The sequence below is a fragment of the Rhinatrema bivittatum genome, chromosome 8 (assembly GCF_901001135.1).
Source record: "Rhinatrema bivittatum chromosome 8, aRhiBiv1.1, whole genome shotgun sequence".
NCBI classification, from domain to species: Eukaryota; Metazoa; Chordata; class Amphibia; order Gymnophiona; family Rhinatrematidae; genus Rhinatrema; species Rhinatrema bivittatum.
The window spans coordinates 156,957,203-156,979,975 of NC_042622.1; the positions used below are offsets into that span (position 1 = coordinate 156,957,203).

Sequence of the window (22,773 nt, forward strand, 5' to 3'; positions counted from 1 at the left end):
CTGAAACTCCAAGGGTATAGAATCAGGAACATCAAGAAATATTTCTTCACAGAAGCGGTAGTGGATGCATGGAATGCCCTTCCAGAAGAGTTGGTGAAGACAAGAACAGTAATGGAATTCAAATGAGCATGGGATAAACACAGAGGATCCTTAATGGCTAGAGGATGGAAAGGGTAAGTATAGATGTAGCATTTCTGAATGGGGGTAACCTGCACATAGCAGCAGTTACTATCTTTACCAGAAGGCATGGGGGATAACCTGTACAGAGTGGCAATTACTACTACCCTTATCAGAATGACGGGGGGAAGGGAGCCTGCATAGAGCAGAAGTTACTACCCAAGAAACTTGCTGGGTAAATTGGATGGATCATTTGGGTCTTTATCTGCTGTCATTTACTATGGTACTATGAAAGTCATTTATATCTACCTGATAGATCCCAAAAAGTATACCTATTTCTTGGTGCTCACTTCCCAGGTATAACAATGATTTTCCCATGTCTGCCTGGCCAATAACTTTTTATCGACTTTTCCTCCAGGAACTTGTCTAAATCTCTTTTGGGCTAATCGCCCATCTGGTAACAGATTTCAAACGATTGTGCAGTGAGTGAAAAAAATGTAAAGCTGCTGGTGGTAAATTTCATGGAATGTCCCCTTGTTTTAATATTTGAAAGAATAAATAATTGTCCTTTATTTGCATATTCCATCCCACTCGTGATTTTATAAATGATCATGTCTCCTCTCAGCTGTTTCTCATCTGAGCTGAAGAGACCTAACCTGTGTAGCCTCTCATCATAGCTAGATATGTCTAGTCACATAAATACCCATCCTAACGTTATCCAGATAACTTTGTGGGTTGTCATCTGAATAAAGTTAACTGGCTAAAATTATCAAGATAACTTTATCCGGGTAAATTTCACAGAATATCTGGTTAACGTTATCTGGATAACTTTCCTGCTCACTGGTTTAATCAATATGGACCTCATTATGTACAATAGACATCAATATTATTTATTTTTTATGCTATTTATTGCAGGGATTTTCAGGTTGTATACCTCTCCCCTTCTTCTGCAGCCCACCTATTGCAGGAGCAGTCCTTTGGCCAGGAAGTTGCAGAACAGAAATGCAAACTTTGGTTACACTAAATAAATAATCCCTTCAGAGCTCAGTACGCCAGCCAGTAGGTGGGGGGTGATGATGTTGGCAGAATGCTGTGACAGGGCTTCCCAAACCTATCCCAGTGACCCCCACAACCAGTCCAGTTTCAGGATATCCACAATTAATATGCATGAGATAAATGGACATTCATTGACAGCCCATATTTATCTCATGCATATTGAATGTGCTCATCCTGAAAACTCTACCGGTTAGAGAGTCACCAGGACAGATTTGGGAAGCCCTGTCCTAGGGGGTTGTAATCATTGCCTCTGCCCTGCCAACTTAAGGAGAAGGAAACCTTAGTACGGCACAGAGTTTGGATCTGCCTCTGTGCCATCTGGGGTCATCTCTGCCAAAAATCTTAACGTTCACCTCAAGAAGGGTAAAGATTTCAGTAATGTGACCATTTTATGGCTATTTCAGGCTGTTTTTATTTTACCAAAACTGTAAGATGTCATTTTTTTTTTTATTATGCTCTCATAGTCTGTGGTGAAAGCTGCTCCTCTGAGCCAGGAGGGGCTTTGCTTCATAGCTAATGTAGCTCTTGCATCACATTGCACAGATACTCAGCAGGCTTTCTCCCTTTCCTTGGATTACCCAATTTGCTACAGACAATCAGATGAAGGGTGAAGTCAATGAACTTCCGCTCTCCTTTCGGCCTAAACAGTATGACTCAGTCCTGGAGCTTTATAAATACAGCTTCCTGTAAGCATTTCAAGTTCCACTTTTAAAGAAGAGCAAGCTGGTGTGCAATAGCTAAAATATAGATAGTATGTGTCTCTTCCTTGCTGAGCTGACAGTGCAGATTAGTGTTACTGTAAAACCTGTGGAAAAGGGATGCAATCCCACCTGCAGCCCTGGGACTCTGTAATCCAACCAGATCAGTTTGTTCACACCCACGCTTATCAGAATTAATTACAATCATTTAAAAATGTTTCAGACTCCCTTTTAAATGTGGCTGTCATTGCACTGCTAGGACTTTCCCCATGTGCAGCCATGCCTCTCCTCCTGGAGGTGGCCTGTTGCATACTTGTGATCGCTCTGGATTTCACCCGGAGGCTCTGGGATTTTGAAATCATTTTGGAGTCTCCAGGAAGCACCCAAAATCTTCAGGTGGGGGCCAGAAGGAGGAGAAAGCATCAGCTTGTGTGGGCTGGAAGGGGGGAGTAGGGATCTGCGGCAGCTGAACAGGTGGGAGGACTGGAGGCTGGTGGATTCAGACCTGGAAAAAGGAAGGGATAGAATGCTGGGGACAGGGCTGGGGATGGAGGAGAGTTTGTGTGTGTGTGTGTGTGTGTGTGTGAGAGAGAGAATATGTGCATGTGAGAGAGAAAGTGTGTACATATGATGAGAATGTGCATGTGAGAGTCTGCCAGGGGTGTGGGAGGGAGAAAAAGTCTGCACTCCAGCCCAATCCTCTCTGCTAATCTTCGCCAACTGCAGGGTGACCAGAGCTACAAAGTTCTCATGAGTGATGGTGAGGACCAGGGATGAGGTACTGCAGACGCATTGGATAGGAACAATGAGAAGCACTGCAACCTCAAACCTCGACTGACCATAAACAGGAAACACTCCAAAATTAAAAATGAAAAACATAACAGAAAAAAAACAAATGAGAAGACCGAACCAGAGGAAATATTAGGGGTTGTCACAGCTTCCTGCATGGCTCTAGGAGGTGATGCTCCTTTTACCACCCTGTTCTTCATCTAACAGCTCTTTAGAGAAGGGACCATGTGGCGCTTTGTGTCCCGGCAAGCTTCAGCAAGGGTCAGGGGCCTAGTGGGAGTAGTGAAAGCAGAGCACAGCTCCGTGATTGCAGAAGAAAAGTATGCAGAATTGTTTTTCCATTTTCCTCTTCCTCTCTCCAGAGAATGTGCCTGGGCAACGCTGGAGAGTGAACTCCTCAGTCAGAGCTGTTCTGTGGCCAGTACAGGTCACTTATCTAAGGGCAGTCTTGGAAACATAGTGGACAATTTTCAAAGTGATTGCCGTGGATAAAATGCATTTTACCTACATAAATCACCCGTCTAAAAACTGACCTTACTCAATGCTACTTAAAGTCTGCGCATTGTGGAACACCACCTGTGCTTTTATCCACTTTGAGGGAGGTGTTTCCAGGAGTGTGTTTTGGTCAGGGAGGAAAAGTATGCTATTTAAAAGAATAAGCTATTTATTGTAAACCACTTTAAGTTGAACTGTGTTCAAGGAAGGTGGTATAGAAGTGTAACATAACATACTTGCGTATATTACATTTTCAACTCCATGTACTCACTTTTCTTGCAAAATTCTATGTTGCTATATTTACATGCTGCCTTCCTTAGACATAGAACAACCCAATGTGGTTCACAAAGAATGGAAATAATAAATAACATCATACAGATAACACATAAAATATGCAATAAATAACAATATACTTCATAAAATCATACATCACAAGTAGAATTGCAACAAAAATACAATAATCATTAAGAGCTAAGGCCATAGTGTCTACCTATCCCATTCTCAATGAGGAAAGACAGAGCTGCTTCCCCAACATTAAAACACTAATAAAAAATGGTCCTCATAATACCCAGTAACCTACCTGTCATCACTAAATAATTAACAATCATCTTTCCCCTGACTTTGATCGCTGTACTTACACATAAAGCAAGTGCAAGTGATCATGTCTAGTTTGTACCCATGGACATTTTCAAATTGAAAGCCCTTGTGATGCAAAGATTACAAGGAAAAAGTATGTGTGGACTATGAATCAATCCAGGTAGTTTGAATATTGCCTCATAGCCACAGACTGTAACAGCAGATATATTTATTTAGTTATTTATTTAAAGCTCTTATATTCTGCATAAATATAACAAATTGTTGTTCAGAGTGGAGTACAAAATCCAACGTACATAATTAAAACATTAATTAAATACACATTAAACTTCAAATAAAATAGATAAGAAAACAATATTTACACAGGTATAAAATGCACACTCTCCATCTCCTCTGTCCATAGTTATGACCTTCTGCAATACTGAAGATCCTTCACCAGTTTTGCCCGTGGTTTCCCATCACTGAAGATCCTATGTGTCAGTCTCATACCTTCTTGAATTCCACTCAGTGACAGATTTAGAATTTTGCAGACCCAGGCACCGTTGGAGCTGTGAACACCCCCCACCCCTTAGGCCTGGATTTGTCTATAAGCACACTAGGCCTGTACCTAGGGCAGTAAAAATCCTGGGGGGGGGGCAGCAGGCTGGCTGAAGATCTACTCTCTTGCAGCTGTGCGGAATTGCACTTAACAGAGAACAGCTCTCCAGCTCTCCACGTCCTGATTCAGCCTCTCCTAGGCAACTTGCAGGGAACAGGAGAGGAAGGGGTGAGCCTGGAACAGTCAGCGCAAAGGGGATCATTTTGAGACGTGAGGAGGGACTGAGCGGGGAATCACTGGGGGATGATAGGGGATTAACTAGAAGCCAGGTGTGTGTCTGAATGTGAGAGGGAAGGGATTGGTGTTGGATGTGTGGGTGTCTCTGCCAGAGTGGGTGAGAAGTTAGAGAGGATGAGCAGGACCAGCACACTCCTCATCACTCCCTCCACTGCCCACCCCATCGCAATTCACATCCTCTTTCTTTCTGATCTTGGACTCTATCTCCCATATCCAGGAGCCTCCTATCCTTCCCTTCTCCCCAGGTCCTGGAACTTACCCCTGACACTTCCTACTTCCTCTTCTCTTTCCTCAGTCCCATATCCAGTCTTCTCTCCCCTTCTTCCCACTCCTGGTCCTCTTCCCTTCCTCTCTCAATCCCTGGTCTTCCCACCCTCCTCCGCCTCTTCCCACCCCCGAGATCTCCTCCCTGTACTGATTCCTGAGATCCCTTTTCCTCCTCACCCAGTAAAAGAAACAAATTATACAGACACAAGCAATGTTTATAATGTAATAGAAAAGATGGAAACATTTCTCAGAGTACTTCAGAAGAACTGTCACTTTTTTTTGCCACAGAATCTCTCCCTGAGCCGCAGCAGTAAACTCTGAGGCCATGCCTTAGACCCTACTCCCTGTTGTCCGACCTTACTAGGGGATGGGGAGTGGGGGCGCAACACCACCCTCAGTGCCTAGGAGTGGAAAAATCCTAAATCCGTCACTGCTCCCTCCCAATTTTATGCACAGGATGGGTGTAGGTGTTGGATTAAGGGAGCAGAACCATTCTTCTTTGTGCTGTCCCCTCCAAGCTCACTCAAATCTTCAGCTAGCCTGCTGTCCCAGATTTTTGCCAACCTACGCACAGGCCTAGTTTGCTTACTGAAAAATCCCTATTTGATTCCACTACAGTTTCGGTGCCTGGGTTGATCCAAGCTTGCTTTTAAATAAATTGTTATTCCTATATTGGAGAACATATTGTATAGCACAATACAGGGGGAGTCTTAAGAAGGTGACCACAATCTTAAGGTTAGCTGTTTATATAATTAGCTACAGAATAAAAATTATTTTGCAAAAAAATAAAATAAAAAATAAAAATGGTGCTTTAAGGGTGGATTTTCTACCCCCATTCCAGAAAAAAAAAAAAAAGCTCAGAATTTAACTCCAGCATACAGGAAGGAAGTGGTTGCAAATTGTCATTTCCCCCCTCTGTATAACTTGCCACTCCCAACAGCATGTCATGTACGATCCTTTGCTGGCTAAAGCCTGCCCTGCTACTCCTTTGCCAGTCTGAAGTATCACAGTAGGTGCAAGCAATTTACCACTCCTCCAGGGGGCACCCGAGTCCTTCCAGCCCCGTGGGCCCAAGCTTTAAAACAGTAGCAGCATCTCAGAAATGGAATTAAATTATGAGGGGGGAAAAAAAGGGATCCTTATGATCTCGTTTACTCTAACTGCCTTGAATTTGCTGGAAGCATATTGTTTGTTATTACCGCTGTCTTAAATAACATCACTAGCACACGCTTCCAAACACCCCACCTTCCCCAAAATATGCACGAGGAAAGCTTCGGGGTAACTTGAGTGATTTGCCCAAACCAGCAAGGAGGGGACTCAAAGCAAGGAAATGCAAAACGACAGGCGCGCGCCGATCCCTGCCGCAGCTCGTGCGGGAGCCCCACCCGAGCCCCCTGCCCTTGGCCGGGGCTCGCGGCGAGAGAAGATGCGAGCGAGGGGGGAGGGCTCTGCGGGCGCCGCGGCACAGACTCCACCTACGAAAGAGGTTCGTGCCGGAGTCCAACCTGGCCGACTTCCTGTCAGAAAGCAGCGCAGAGCCGCGGGGGGGGACGGGACTTCGCGCGCTCCTGCTAAGGTTGGTGCCTTTCTCCTCCTCGCGCTGATCTCCTGGCAGCCCGCGTGGGGAGCTCTGCCTGGCCCCGGCCACGCAGGGCAGGAGAGGGGACGTGGAAGGCGAGGTCCCGCTTGGGGGCGCGGCGGCGGCTGAGGACGAAGCCGCTCGCTTCTCGTTCCTTTCGCCTATAGGGACTTCGGTAGAGCTTAGGTAAAGTCTGAAACCGCTCCAGGCTCGACTGCTGTGTACCTGAGGGAAGAGAGGGGGAAAGGTTACACCCCCCCCCCCTCCCCCTTAACTTCTTGCAAGCGACTTCTTTGGGTGCCTGCAATCAAGGGGTTTGGACGTGGGCATCCTAAACGTGACTGGGACGGAAAGCAGTATCAGCATCATCGAGGCTGCTCCTGGGTCTGATCGTATTTGTAAGCCGCTGTGAACTTCCCAACGGAGCTAAACATAAAAAAAACAAAAACATGTTGGTGACAGCGTTTTATGGTGGTTTGGTCCCATGACATCATGCATGAAGGCATACAGGGAATCACTTTCAAAGTGATGTATGCTGGTAAAAAGCGTTATACCCGCATTATTTGGCTGAAATCATCATTTCTGTTATTGCACGACAATGTTTTTTTTTTTGTGTGGTTTAGTCCCATGGCATCACGCATGAAGGCATTGAGAGGACAATTTTCAAAGTGGTTTGACTCTTAAAACTGCTGTCCTTCAATGTGGCTAAAAGTCAGTGTTTTGTGGAAGAATGCACATACTTTTAGTCTCTTTGAGAGGAAGTGTTTCAGGGGCGAGGTTGTGTTGAGGGAGGGAAATAATGCATGCAGATTATATTTTCAAATCTACACGCAACATGTTATTTTCAATGAAAAAAGTACCCAGAGAAAATCAAGTGCAAATGTCCATGGGTAGTTTGTACCTGCTGCAAACTTCAAAGTAAGTGTGTGTGTACTTAAGCAGATTTCAAAGAAAGCCTGTGTGTACTTCTACTTTGAAAATGGGTGCAAAGTGCTTGGGTTAAAATTATTTGCAGACTTTGTAATGCAGATCAGTTTGAAAATTCCTCCATAAAGGACAGCTTTCTAAAGACTTTGACCAGGTACTTTTGTAGTCATCTAGGAAGATTCCCCAGCCTGAAAATTGCCTTCCCCTCAGAGGCCAGAAGTGTGAGCTGTTTAACAATGCCCATACTTTCCGTCACACCAAAAAAGGGACAGGGATGGAAGAGTTAAAGAAAGTGTGGGGAGCGCCGGAGTGTGCCTATGGCCAATATGGCCCACTACCCAAAGGGTGCCATAGTGCTGCCGGTGATGTGACCCTGAGGAGCACCGCAGTGCCCCCACTGAAATCAGCAGCGTGGTTGGTGGGCTCTGATTAGGACGAGAAATGCTATGGCACTGCTGGAATTGCCGGTGGGACTTTGGGATGAGGAGCATCGCCACAGCCCTGCAGGAATCAGAGTCGGGGGCCTTGGGTGGAGGAGTGGTATGACCTGCTCTGCAGGATGGAGCTCTAGGTCTGCAGGATGGAGCTCTAGGTCTGGCTCCGAAAAGTCCTGCTACTCTTTTAAAAGGGGGAAAGTGAGAGGGAGCGCATGTGTGTATGAGAGAGTGAGAGGCAGTCTGTGTGTTTTTATAAGAGAGCGCATGTGGATCTGTGCATCTGTATGTGAGAGAGTGTATGTGAGCGACAGTGTGTAAGAGCATGAGTGTGTGTATGTGTGAGAGAGTGTGTGTGTGTGTTAGAGGGAGGGCATGTTTGTGTGTATGTGAGAGAGAGCTTGTATGTGTGCCTGTGTGTGTGATAGAGAGAGCACATGTGTTTGTGTATGTGTGTGAAAGAGTGAAGAGAACATATGTGTGTGAGAGAGGAGAAAATGTGTGCGCAACAAACTTCCTTCTCTGCCTGCTAATCCATGACAATCTCAGGTTATCTGGAAATCAAAAGTTCCCATGTATGGAAAGCAGAAGATTTTTTTTAATCCTTATGAGTTTAATTATTGGATGTTATTTGATGTGTCTGTTTTGAAATAATTTACTGGTGTTTGGAAAATGTTTATATGAGTTTTTAATTCTTGGTTATTATTGTATTTGTTAGCTGTTTTGAATTATACTTTTTTTTTCATGTGGTTTTACTACTATTGATGAAATTTATATTTCTTGATTGTATTCTTTTATGAAGAATGGTAATGTTTATTTTTTTCCATTGTTGCACTGCATAAAGAATCTGGCTTCTTGTGATTTCCAGCTCACTTTATTTGTGCACATTTCTATTTATATTTTATGGTCTCTTTATTCTGTATGTGATGAGGGTCTGTCTGTGTTCTGTATGGTGACTGAGGTGAGGTATTCTTCTAACGTGTACTTTCTGGGGCAGATTTTCAAAGGGGTATGCATGTAAGATCCACACGTACCCCCCGAAAACCTGTCCCAAGTTCCCCCTGCGCGCGCCGAGCCTATGTTGAATAGGCTCGGCGGCGCACATCCCTGGGCTTTCCTGGGGGGCGTGTCGTGGTGGTGCGTCATTTGGGGGCGGGGCTGCGGGCGTGGTTCCGGCCCGGGGATGTTTTGGGGGCATGGCCAAGGCCTCTGAAACTGCTCCCGGGCCGGGGAATTGCGCGGCCAGCATGCGCAAGTTACGCTTGCCTTGGGCAGGTGTAACTTGTCAAACAAAGGTAGGGGGGGTTAGATAGGGCTGGGGGGGTGGGTTAGGGAGGGGAAGGTGCGGGGGGTTGGAGGGAATGGAGGCAGGCTGCTTGGCTCGTGCAGGCTGCCGATTTTGCACAACCTTGCACGCGCCGACCCCAGATTTTAAAGGATACGCGTGGCTACGCGCGTATTTATTAAAATCCAGCGTACTCTTGTTTGCGCCTGGTGCGCGAACAAAAATACGCGCAGGTGTACTTTTTTAAATCTACCCCTCTGTGTAGAGATCTATAGCAGCTTGACTTGTTCTGTTTTCCTAATGGGAGTATATTGGTGTTTTAGGGTCTGTTGTAATGTTTTCAGTGTTGCCTTTTCATAGGTAGAGTTGTTGCTGTTTGAGTGCTGGCATTTAGGGCTGTTTTGATATAGAAAGTTTATTGTACAAAAGAATATAAGATACTGGGTCAGATCAAGGGTCCATCAAACCCAGTATCCTGTTTCCAACAGTGGCCAATCCAAGTCACAAGTATCTGTCAAGTACCCTGACATTAAATACATCTCAAGCTACTATTACTTATTAATTAATAGCAGTTTATGGATTTTTCTTTTAGGAACTTATCCAAACTTTTTTTAAACCCAGTTACACTAACTTCTGTAACCACATCCTCTGGCAATGAATTCCAGAGCTTAACTATGTGCTGAGTGAAAAAGAATTTCTTTGATTTGTTTTAATTGAGCTACCTGCTAACTTCATGGACTGCCCCTAGTCCCTCTATTATATGAGAGAGTAAATAACCAATTTATATTAACTTGTTCATGTCCTTTCATTATTTTGTAGACTTCTATCATATCCCCCTCAGTCGTCTCTTCTCCAAACTGAACACCCCTAACTTCATTTAAATGACAATAAATGATTAAAAAAAGGAAGCTCTGTAAGCTGATAACAGCCTGCAGCCCATTGCGTGGTGAGAGGCTGCAGATTATACTATTCGAGCAATAATCTTTATGATATTGTCATTTGTTGGGTAATTAATTGTTGCACAAAAGTTTTTTGAAAATTGTAGGTTGAAAATATTGAGTGGGTTTAGTCTCCTCTCTCCTTTGCTTTGTGATTAATTTGGAGAGGTAGTTGCTTCATTAGTGCAAGATATTTCTATAACATCCAGTGATGTACAAACACTCTGATTGCTGCAAGTTGTATACTTCTTTAAGAAACTCAAAGTGAACCAACGAAAAGTTGTTATGTAATGTGACATTCATTCGTAGTGTGCTAACAAAAAGAGTACTAAAAGAAGGTGTTCCTGTTGGGTATGCTCTTATGGTATGTATGTATGTATGTATTTATTTATTTAATTAATTAAAGACTTTTATATACCGAAGATCATGTACTAGTACATATCGCTTCGGTTTACAGATAACCAGAATTGGAACTACCATAGACATGGTGTACATAGAACAATAAACAATAAACCCTGATCAATCAATAATAATAAATAGTAAACAGTAGACAATAAACAGTGAACATGCAAAAATGCTGGTTAAACTGGTTATACATTGAACGTGGATATATTGGAAGTATTATGCATGGACAAACATTAAATATGTATGGTGCAGATTAGGTATAGTCCTTTATTATTGGCATGGGGCTTTAAGTGAAGGCTTCCGTAAAGAGCCAGGTTTTCAATTTTTTCTTGAATGTCTGCAGGCATGGTTCTAAACGAAGGTCTGATGGTAGATTGTTCCAGTGAGTAGGACCGGCTATCGAGAAGGCACGTTTCTTCATTGAAGACTTGGCCGGGGGTACATAGAGGGAGCCTAGATACGTTTTTCTAATGGGTCTGGATGCCTTTTGAACTTGGAGAGGGCGATTTAATTCGAGTGCTGTTTGTGAGTGGATGGTTTTGTGTATAATAGTTAGCACTTTGTAACGGATTCTAAACTTAATGGGGAGCCAGTGTAGGCTCTTAAGTACAGGAGTGATGTGTTCACTTCTGCTGGTATTGGTTAGGATCCTGGCTGCGGAATTCTGTAGCATTTGTAATGGCTTTGTAGTGACAGCTGGAAGGCTGATTAGAATGGAATTGCAGTAGTCAATTTTTGAGAATAGGATAGCTTGGAGAACCGTACGGAAATCCTGAAGATGGAGGAGAGGTTTCAAGTTTTTTAATATATGAAGTTTGTGGAAACATTCTTTTGTTCTGTTATTGACGAATGGTATCCCATATAGTGTCATGCTTTGTGTAATGGGTGCGGGCATAGCTTTTCACTTGGCCATAGATGCCAAATTGCCTGGCTACGGCTCTGAGTGTGGGCATTTTATTTTGAAATCCCTGTATCTGCGTTTCTAATTCAGGTGCAAATTTGTCAGGTATAATAGTATCTATGGTCCCCACAGGCCCCAGATTTTGAAAAGGAAACTCCATGGAGACCTGCAAGCTCCCTGCGGGGTTGAAAAATGTGCCCCATAAAGGAAACCTCATTGAGAAATGTCACAGGTGACATGGATGGAGGATCTGTACAGGGGCAGCAAGAAAATATGCCGAAAAATTTGGTACTTGAGGGACTTTAGGATAGGATGGGTTAGGTTTGTCACACCCTCTTTTGATGCATTGTGGTTCCTATAGCGCTAATATGAAATGGAAGAATCAGTAATTTAAATTCCATAATGCCCAGAGGTGCAAATTAAAACAGAACAGTCAGTCCCCCTCCAGAAAGAGCAATTTGCAAAGAGCCTTGGCTTATATTTGTTACTTTTGTTATATATATATTTGCTACTTATATTATATTTGATATATAATGTGTTGTGCTTTTACTTTTTTAAATTTTTGGTTATTTTTTTGTATTTTTATATTATGACATTTTTTGTATTCTGTTTAGAGTCCTTTTTAGGACTGGCGGTCAATAAGAGGTCAGTATTCAGATTGCTAGTGAGTGGGTAAAGTTGTGTGGGTAACTTTTCCTGATATTCAGTGGGACTTAGCTGGAAAAGTTACATGTATAACTTTTGCCAGACAGCACTCAGTATCTGTGTGCACCAGCTAAAGTTTAGCCCCACCCTGAAATGCCTCCAGTGCTGCTTCCTTTTATCCAGCTAAATCTTGTGCTCACAATGAGCTGTGCACCCGGAGCTACCCTCTCAGGAGCAGGGCAGGGCCAAAGGGCAGGGCTGCAGGGATTATCTTCTGCCTGGCTAGCCCCCTCCTCCACAGATTGAGCCCTTGGATTCTGGGGGCCAGCAGGACTTGGCTAAATTGGCTGAACATCATGGGTGAAGTTGGGCTGGTCGTCTGCCTAGCCAGCCACCTCCCCTGCAGAGTGAGCCCTTGGGTTCTAGGGACAGGCTGGATGAGGCAGGGTAGATACAGGCTGCACATAGAGGACAGAGACAGACTGGAAACTGAGGTCTGGGTATAGGTCCTGGAGACTGGAAGGAGCTAAGGACTAGATACTGGGACAGACAAGGGCAATGCAAAGCAGGGAATGGATACTGGGGATTGGACTGGGCAGGACACAATAGACTAGACAAGGACAGGACTAAACAAGACAGACTAAGGCAGGACTTAGCAAGGCAGACAAGGGCAACAGAGAACACTGAGGCTCGAAGGAAGCAATAAAGAAGGCACATAGGCCACTGAGCATAAAGCATGGAGGCCACTAAACAAGGACAGGCTTGAATAAGCCACAGAGCAAGGCCTAAGGAGACAGAAGGTGTGGAGGCCACAAGGCAAGGTAAGGCCCACATAGGCCGCAAGGCAAGGAACAAGGTACAGGAAGGCCCGGAGGCCACAAGGCATAAAAAAGGTAAGAGTGGCCAGGTTGGAGAGCCACAGCATCTAGGTTCTGACAAGGCAGGGTTTAATGGGGCTGGAGCTTAGGTGTGGTTCAAGCAGCGCTTGGCAAGGCTGGAGATGAAGCTTGCTGAGGACCCCTGGCGAAGAGGAGGCTGCACCACAAGCTGAGTCAGGTGGCCCAGGAAGCTTGGAACAGAGCTCACTGGAGGCCTCTGCTGGTGTGGAGGTGTCACAGCAGCATGGATCAGGGCATGGTGAGGATGCACGGCAGACAAAACTTTGACAAAAATGTATCTACTTGGTGGGGAGGGGGGGGGGGAAGTATTCAAATCTTGGCTTTTGTCTGGCTTATTCCAAAACGTAGCTAAACAGAGCCTATGAATATCTTCCTCTGAGTTTAAAATGTAAATAAATGGCGGAATCACTCGACAGAGTGAGTTCTGGGACACCTTTGCCAAGCACTGCATGATCACAGCGATCAGTCATGGGTATCAGAAAACATGATAGGAGCTCAGATATTACAGTTTCCAAATGGTTAACTTTAAGAAGGTCAAAAAAGGTTTATCAGTTCTTGCTGTTCTCAAGAACTGGCTGAGTGCCACATCTTTAAAAAAAAAAGTTTCTTGAAACTCAGATCCTTGCCCATATATCCAGTCACCCCGTGACCTATGTAGAGGCCTCTGACTGACTGCATGAACAGCAAGGGATCATAGCGCAGTACAAGCAAAGCGTGCACAAAGAGGAGAAAAACAATGCAAGCACAGCCAGCAGACTCTGCAGGTTTTGGTGCTAGGAGGGGGTTTATTTTTTCTTAGAATATCAACTTGTCTATTCCTTGGCGGCTTCCTCCTTTGGTCAAATTTTTTAATTAGCTTTCTTTTTTGTTCTGTTATATTGTTTCTTATATTTTAGATCGTTTTATTTTTAATTAAAAAATGTGAACTAAATATATTATGGCCATGTCTCCATTTATAAACGTCATGGAGGCTAGCCCATTCAGACGCTCAACTCACAAGTTATCCATCTAAATGGCAAGCTTTGCCATATTCAGCCACTAATCTGTCTAGATTTTCGCCGGATAATCATTATTTGGCTAAGATCCTAGCCAGTTAAAAAAGAGGAGTTCCGGGGAATGTTTCGAGGAGGCGTAAAGTTATCCGGCTGACTTAGCTGATTTTCAATCCCGTCCAGCTTCAGAATGGGTCTAAAGCTATCCAGCCTTGTGTGGCCAGATAACTTCCTACTTTAATCGGATATCTTTAAAAGATATCTGGTTAAGTAGCGCTGCGAAAGGAGAAAAACCAAATAAAGGGGCCTGCGGTCCGATTCTCTCTCTGCCGTCCTCCCAATGTAACTGGTAGCCCTGTTGAGCTATCTACCCCCATCCCACGTGCCCTCCTAAATGGTAAAATTGCCAGCTGTCCACGCGTCCTCCCCCACCCCAGGCCCCTTTCCCTTTCCCCCCGAACCCTAAATATATTTGTCGGCAGCAAGGTAGGCATGTAGCCGCTCCCAGGGTGCTCCAGCGCGGCTTCTGAGAGAAGCCGTACTGGAAGCATACACCCCACATATTTTGCATTTCCAGCCAGCTTTAAATACGCGTAGTCTACGCTTCCAGCACAGTTTCTGGCAGATGTTGCGCAGGAGTGACCCAGGAGCAGGAAAGTGCCTATCCTGCTCCCAGCAAAGATTTGTAGGATTCGGGGATAGTGATTGTGCCACTGTTCTTTTAAACAGATTGATTTTAAAAGCGTTGCTCGCGCAAGAATGCCCGCCTATGCACGCATATAGGTCGTGCACGAGCAATGCAGATTTTAAAGAGCCGCAAAATATGCACATTTATATACCCTTGCACGCGTAAGAAATTAGAGGGCAGAAATGGGACCGGGCATGAGCATTCCAGGGCGGGGCCAAGACTTACGCGTGTAACTCCAAATTTTAAAGCTAAAAACTGCAGCACACAAACTCTAGATATCTGCGTAACTTCACTGCTGCTCCGGATGAGCAGCAAATCTGTAGATCTCGAGTTGTAGGGTTTATAGAACAGGGTGAGGGGTGTGTGTGCAGGCTAAAGAACTAGAAAAGTCTGAAAGACCTCGCTATTAAATGGGCAAACTGGTGGACCTCTTGCAAAACTGGGAATGTGTCTTGCGCGAGCATGTTTTGAAATTGGCTGATGTGCATATAAGCCAACAAAATCCTATGGAAGACACACACGCTAGCTGTACTCGAGGAACCTCTTAAAATTAGGCGCATAATTATGGGCAATTTGTGCTTTTTAAAACATACATGCACAAGTGGGCGCACAACTAAAAATTCCAGAGTATCCTTGCTCGCACACCAATTTGTGTGTGTATCGGCGCATGCGTGCTTGTTTTAAACTCCACCTCTATGATTGCGGAGGGTGGGAGGGTCTGGCCGGGGAGGAAACCGCTTCAGATGGCAAAAATTTGGCAGCAACAGAAAGTGTGTCCCCCCCCCCAAAAAAAAAAAAACCCAAACAACCCTGCAGTGGCTTTCTCACTATGCCTTTAGAATTTTAATGCCAGTGAGGTTCCACATCCCGCCGACAGGAAAACCTGTGGGGCTGCAAGATGATGTGCTGGCGGCCAGTGTTATTCCCATGTCTCGCCAGTACTAGAGAATGTCCTCATAGCGGCAAGGTCAATGACATGCTTGTGGGGCCACTGGCATTCTCCCTGCAGACGGTGGCTGAAGAAGAGGTCCCGTGGTGCTGCCGGCATTTCTCCTGCAGCTGGCGGCAGAAGAAAAGGCCCTGTGATGCTACTGGCATTTCCCATGCAGATGGCAGCCAAAGAAAAGATGGAGTGTGTGTTTGTGTGTGGGAGAGAGAGAGAGACTGGCTGTATCAGAGTGAGTGCTTATGTGTGAGAGAGACTGTGTGTGAGATAATGCAGGTGTGTCAATGAGAGTGCCTATGTGTGTGTGTGTATTTGTGTGTGTGTGTGAGAGAGAGAGACTGTATGTAAGAGTGCCTGTATATATATGTGTTTGTGGGTATGGGAAGTTAAAGTTTGTGCATCCTTCTCCAATCTTTGACAATCTCAGGGTGACTGGAAATCTAAAGTTCCCAGGTATGGTGCATGGGAGAATTTTTTTTATCCTTATTCGTTTTAAGTATTGGATGTAATGTATTTACTGTTTTTAAATATTTTATTGGTGTGTGGTAATTTTTAAACATTTTTCTATGTGTTTCTAATTGTTAGATGATCTGTTCATCAGCTGATTTGACATTCTTTTTATTGATATGGTTGATGTTTTATATTTCTTGACTGAATTTGATGTTTGCATTGCATACAGAGTGTGGCTTCATATGATTTCCAGTTTAGTTTTTGTCTGCATGCTTCTATTTATATTTTATGGTTTCTTTATAACATAGATAACCAGTACTTCAACCTCTCTCTGCCTCTGCCCTTTTACAATAATTTCTTAACAATGAACACACAGACACTTACTTGGAATCAAATAGGCAGCAGTTTTATTACAATACAAAAAACTGCCTGAGCCAACAGTGATACCAATAACTAAATCCTGGTGTTCATCCACCATGCCCCCAGCAAAATGATCCTCCCCAGGCCATCAGGCTTGTAGGTCACTGGCAGCTCCCATGCCACCAGAGAACTCAGCCCCTGCCAAGCCCAACAAGAGGCTGTCCCTGGAACAACTGCACCCAATTTCTCCAGCCCTAAAATTCCGAGAGCTGTCTGTATCATCAAGTCACCAACCCTTCAGCTGTTATTGATCACGCCGCCAGGGGGGGCGGAGTTAGCAATCTGTTGTGAATCTGCTAAGGAGTTAGCAATCTGTTATGGATCACCTCCTCCAGAGAGGAGGAGTGAGTAATCTGATCAATGCTGCTCCCTCAAGAGGAGGAGCTAGCAATCTGTAATACTCTTAGGCGGGGTCAATGATCTGTTGTGGGTTGGCTCCCACAGTGTGGCAGTCTGTATGATACCGCTCTAGTAGTGTAAGGAATAAACACGTATGGAAATTGGTGAATCCTTGGGCCGATGGCAGATGACAGTGCCCCCAGGAGGATATCCTGAGAGGGACCACCGGCTAGGCTGGAGTATTTATTTATTTAACAGCTTTTCTATACCAGTATTCGTGTGAACATCATATTGGTTTACATCAAACAAAAGATAGAAATTACATAGAACAGGTGGGGAAAAACTGGGGCAGGGAGGGAATGACTAGATGAGAACAGGCAGAAGGAGTTTAACGGTTAACAGGGAAAGCAAAACAATGAGGATGATACAATTCAAGGTGGAATAAATAGTTAAAATAGTTATCTGAGAATGCGTTAAAATAAGGTAGACGAGTCAAAGGGCAAGTAAATCAAAATCACTAATCAAAATGGCGCCGATGGCCCTTTGCCCTTACCATGTGACAGGGTATCCGTGCCATTGGCCGGCCCCTGTCACATGGTAGGAGTAATGGACGGCCGGCCTATCTCACAAGGGACAAATTCACCCCACCTTCACGAAAAAGACCCCTAGAAGAATCCCATGACCACTCATGCTTGATATGTCGTCCACCCAGCAAGTACAACCAAGAACCAATCTGCTGATTAACCTTGGCTCTGCTTCACCCTCAAACAACACTTTCCCTTTTAGCAGGCCTGATAATGATATCGGACCAACAAATTATAGCATTAGGCAACCAAGCAGAAATAGTCATTAAATATTTCTGCATGATACTATTAAACCGCTGACCTGATAGCTTGCCCCAGTCATTCCCTCCCAAATGTACAATCAACACAACTGGCTGAACCAAGCTCCAAAGTCAATCTTGCATGCAAGGAATTAATTCATCCCATAACGTGCCAGGCCAGCTCAATCAGTTGACATTTATAGCATACACCTCCAGTACCAAATGCTCCCCATTAGGATGCCTGCAGGCATGTATGTGTGCCCAAGCTATGTACGAATGTCCAACTATCCATACGTGGTGCTCCCCCCAACGAAATCTGAAATGAAACAACAGTTAGTGAACATATTCATCAGTAGCTATGCCCAGGCCTAATGTAAGCCTCAAAAGCATCAGATTTCCATCGCCCTATCCTCTGAATCACCCCCCCCCCCCCCAGAAAGACCTGGAAGTGCTGCTGAAATGGCAGCCCCAATTCTAAAGGAGTGAGTACCAAACCGACTGACATCTAATTTGATGGCCTTTAAACACACCCTCAATACCATTTCAAACTGATATTTAGTTAAAGGCCATAGATGATCATGTACCAAAAACTGTGACCCACCCGCTGAATGAATAGAAATGTATGCCCCAGTATTAGCAACTGGGCAAGTATGCAAACCTTTCACTGCCTGCAAACCAATGTAGCTCCCTTACCTGACTGATTGGAGAAGAGACGGCTGAGGGGGGATATGATAGAGGTGTTTAAAATCATGAGATGTCTAGAACAGGTAGATGTGAATCAGTTATTTACTCTTTCGGATAATAGAAGGACTAGGGGGCACTCCATGAAGTTAGCATGTGGCACATTTAAAACTAATCAGAGGAAGTTCTTTTTCACTCAATGCACAATTAAATTCTGGAATTTGTTGCCAGAGGATGTGGTTAGTGCATTAGTATAGCTGTGTTTTAAAAAGGATTGGATAAGTTCTTAGAGGAGAAGACCATTACCTGCTATTAATTAAGTTGACTTAGAAAATAGCCACTGCTATTACTAACAACAGTAACATGGAATAGGCTTAGTTTTTGGGTTCTTGCCAGGTTCTTATGGCCTGGATTGGCCACTGTTGGAAACAGGATGCTGGGCTTGATGGACCCTTGATCTGACCCTTGATCTGATCCTTGATCTGATCCAGTATGGCATTACTTATCAGTTTTAGACTGCGGAATAAACAGGGTAATACTATCCTTACAAAATATTACATGTTGAGCCTGCATACCTGTCAACTCAGCTCTCACACCCACCCTAGTAACCAGTTCACTAACACGAAAGGCACCAAAAAATGCCAGCACAAATGTCAAATGAAACAAAACCACTTCAAAACCCGAAAGACATACCTCTGGGAGTATATCCCACAATTTGAACAAAATATCATGTGTAATGTACAGCTGCCCATCCGGCGCCCTGACAGAACCCCTTGACCAACCCAATAATAATCTCTGTACCAAAAAAGTCCCACCAGAAAACCCCAACCATTTGCTCTCATAAAAAAGGAAAATCCTGAAAGCTGCTGGGAAACAGCCACCTTAGACATGCCCCTAGCCTTGGCCCCCTCTATATACTGTAACAATAACACATCCGCAACAGGACCTCCACAACCATCACTGAGACAAAAGTAAGGACTCTACCTTAGCTCCATTCACATATCCCACCCAATTAGACAGAGCTAGGGATGCTTGCAGCAGTTTCCATGACTCCAGGAACCAAATCTCTATAGGAAATTTGGTACTGCTGCCCCACACTGATCTGCCTCTGGAGCCAGCTTCCGGAACTGTGCCCACTTGTAATGAGAAAGAGAATCAGCAAGAGTATTAGACACACCAGGCACGTGACACGCCCAAATTAGTAACATTCAATGATTTGCACTGTAAAACAAACTCGTGCAACAAGTCAGAAACCAACACATACTTTGCTACTCTCTTGTTGATGACCTCAGCTACCCCCAAATTATCACACCAGAAAACAACCTTTTTGCTCTGAAGCTGAGAACCCCACAGATGCAAGGCCACCTCAATTGGAAACAGCTCTAGGAATGTAATATTCTTAGCGATACCAGTCACTTTCCACGTCTCGGCGCACCAAGATCCCTGACAACAAATCCTGAAACCACAAGCACCGGCAGCATCAGTAAACAGATCCAAATCATGATTAGATAGAGTCTCAGCCTGCCAAAAAGATGTCCCATTGAACTCAGCCAAAAATCTCGCCCACATCTCCTCGTTCTCTCGCATTCTCCGAGTAAGTCGAATATGATGATTTCTTCTTGTCATTGATAATCTCCTCAAAAACACACACCCCATAGGAATGACCCTGCAAGTGAAATTCAAACTCCACACCTAGGACTGCATCCACTGCAAGGTCATTTTTTTACTATGCAGTTCCACCTCCTCAAGCTCCCTCAACTTGACTACCTTGTCTTCAGGCAAATGGGAGACCATTTCCACCAAATCTAACTCAATGCCCCAAAATACCAATGACGGGCACAGACCCTCAGTCTTACCCTGAGGAATAGGTATACCAAACTCTGACGGGACCTTAAAAAAAACCAAACACATAATTTCAGCACAAACCTCAGACGTTGCCTGCCCCACAAAAAGAAAATCATCCAAATAATGAACAATATTTACCATCTCGGATTCCTTCTCCACCATCCAATGTACAGAGGTACTGAACATCTCAAAATAAGCACATGCAATGGAACAACCCATCAGCATACACTTATTGAAGTAGTAGCACCCTTTAAAAACAAACCCCAATAAATGAAAACTGGGTGAACAGGCAATAACTGAAATGCCGGCTCGATGTCTACCTTAGCCATAAGTGCACCACAATCACAACGACGCCCAAGCTGAACTGCAGAGTCAAAAGATGTATACCGCGTGGTGCAAAGTTCCCCAGGGATATAATCATTCACTGAAGATCCCTCAGGAAAAGACAGGTTATGATTCAACCTAAACTTACCTGGTTCCTTTTTGAGAACAAATGCCAAAGGGGACAGAATCATTCCTCACAAAGGTGGTTCCTGCTATGCGGCCTAAATCCAGCTCTGCCTGCAACTTCATTTGCACCACTCAGTTTCCTCACCGAAGGATAATTCCCACCCCCACCAACATTCCCAGAGCCCAAACAAGGGATCCTGAAGCCAAATGAAAACCCCTTCAATAAAATAAGTGCTACCTCCTCCCTAGGGTAGACCCAGAGCCAAGGTTCCATTGCTGCAACCCTACTAGGAGTTGGAGCCCGCATCAAGAACTCACTTTGCGGAACTGCCGGCACCTGAACCTCCTGAAGCTGCAACTCCTCCTGAACACCTAGGATAGTTGCTTGCCAAATGATTGGCTCCACAGGTTGAACAAAGATGTCTGAACTTACAATCCAAGAAGTTGCAGACTGACCTATTAAACTCCAAAAGACATCAAGCAATCTGATACTCCCTACTTGGCATGGCAACCCTCAAAAAGGCTTCTCCATGGCCTCTCCGACAGCACCATCCAAACCTGCCACTGATGCTCCCGATGCCTTATTAGTTATTTGGGTGAGCCATAAACCTACATCCTGTGTACCCCAAGACATAAATTTATTCTCCTCCATCCTGTCCCTGAAGTGTTCATCATAGTTGAGCCATGCCTAACCTTCGTAATCCTTGCTGGCAGCCAATATAGTATCAGCGTATGCCAACAATGCTCATACTGTGCCACATTATAATGACCAATAACACTCGCCAGACGAAGAAAACATCTAATCCAATTCAATATGGTATGTGGCACCCTCTATTGTTTCCCATGAAAAAACTCCTTATCCTTCTTTTTCTTGCCATCCTTATTCCTCCTACCCCTCCGACCTTCCAGCAGTTTTAAAAGATCAATATTCTTATGCTTCCAAATCTTCCTCCTTGTAAATAGTGAAACCTCCTCCCACAGTTCAGAAAACACCATCAAAACTGGGGCTCCCCTATCCCCCTTCTTTTCCCCTACCCCTGATGAAACCAGGGATGTACCCTGAGAGGCAGAACTGGATGAAGAAGAGGAAGAAGAAGAAGTAGATTAACTAGACCTATCCTGTCTCCTCTTAAGCTTGGACTTACCCTCAGACTTAGCTTTGGAAGCTCCAACTGACTGACCCACAAACTCCACTAGCCCTTCCCCCCCCCCCCCCCCCCCCCCCGCGGCCCCCTCTACCACCTCCACCCCAGACATGGCAGAACTCCACTGCGCAACAATGACATTCCCCTGGGGTAAAGCAACCCTTTACTTACTTACCCTGATGAGAAACCACCTGCTCAGAGGCGCTGACACCTTGCGTGGACAGCAGAACTACATCCTGCTCAGCCAGCAACAGGTCACCTCTCCAACCTTCCTGAAGTGAAGAACCAGGACCATCCGAAGCCCATCACACATCAGGCTCCTGTGATGAGAGAAAGGCAGATGTGGCACCAGGAACCACAGGCCCGGAAACAAAACCCATACCACCCCCAGAACCAGACCCAGCAAAGAAATTGACACTCCCAGGAAACTCTCCCGGAGCTGGATGCCAATCCCAGTGCCTCCCCCCCCCCCCCCCCCCCCCCCCCGGCTTGGCCTGCCCAAAAGTCCAAACCTTCAGCGCCACTAACAGCAGGCTAGTACCCTGGAAAGTACCCCCAGCAACCCATACCAGAGGGAAGCAACCCACTGGCATAACCACTGCTCAACCATGAAGACATCCTGCCTTCAAACCCACTTGGAAACTGCTGCCCCATCCCCCTAAAAGAGCCCCGCATGCTGCCTTCCTGACCAATCATACCCATTCTCCAAACACGGGATGACCCCTAGACCCCCAGGAAACATCCTCCACATTATTTCTGCCCACCATCTAAGCAGCCTCCATCATGTCACCAACCGGACCTGAATCACTAGCATGAAAATCTCCACCACTCAGTACTGCACAGTCCTGCACTCCAACTTGCTCAAGATCAGACCTAGGTAAGGATGGGTGACCAACCACCCCTGCTCAAAAGCCCCCCCATTCACAGAACTAAACTGCCTGCTACCAGTGCTGAAACATGTCCTAAGAACGCCCCCCCACCTGCACATCGCCCCACAGCCTTGACAAATCCCCTTCATACAACACACTTCTGTCCGTCACAGAACCTCTGCTCTGCCATGCAGGCTGCCTGTGACTCCGACCCCTCAAATGCGCACCTAGACTTGGAGTGGAAGTGATACCCTGAGCCAC

At 45.1% G+C, this 22,773-nt stretch overlaps 1 protein-coding gene across 3 annotated transcripts in view; it reads left to right on the forward strand.

Annotated features, from left to right (window-relative positions):
* Positions 1–6,206: 6,206 nt before the first annotated feature.
* The window catches only part of LOC115097266, a 199,237-nt gene continuing 182,670 nt past the window's right edge, over positions 6,207–22,773 (forward strand). For 2 of the 3 annotated variants that reach the window (XM_029612932.1, XM_029612934.1), the window contains exon 1: positions 6,207–6,427. The gene's annotated coding sequence lies outside the window, so the exon portion shown is untranslated. The other variant, XM_029612933.1, reaches the window with a different exon arrangement.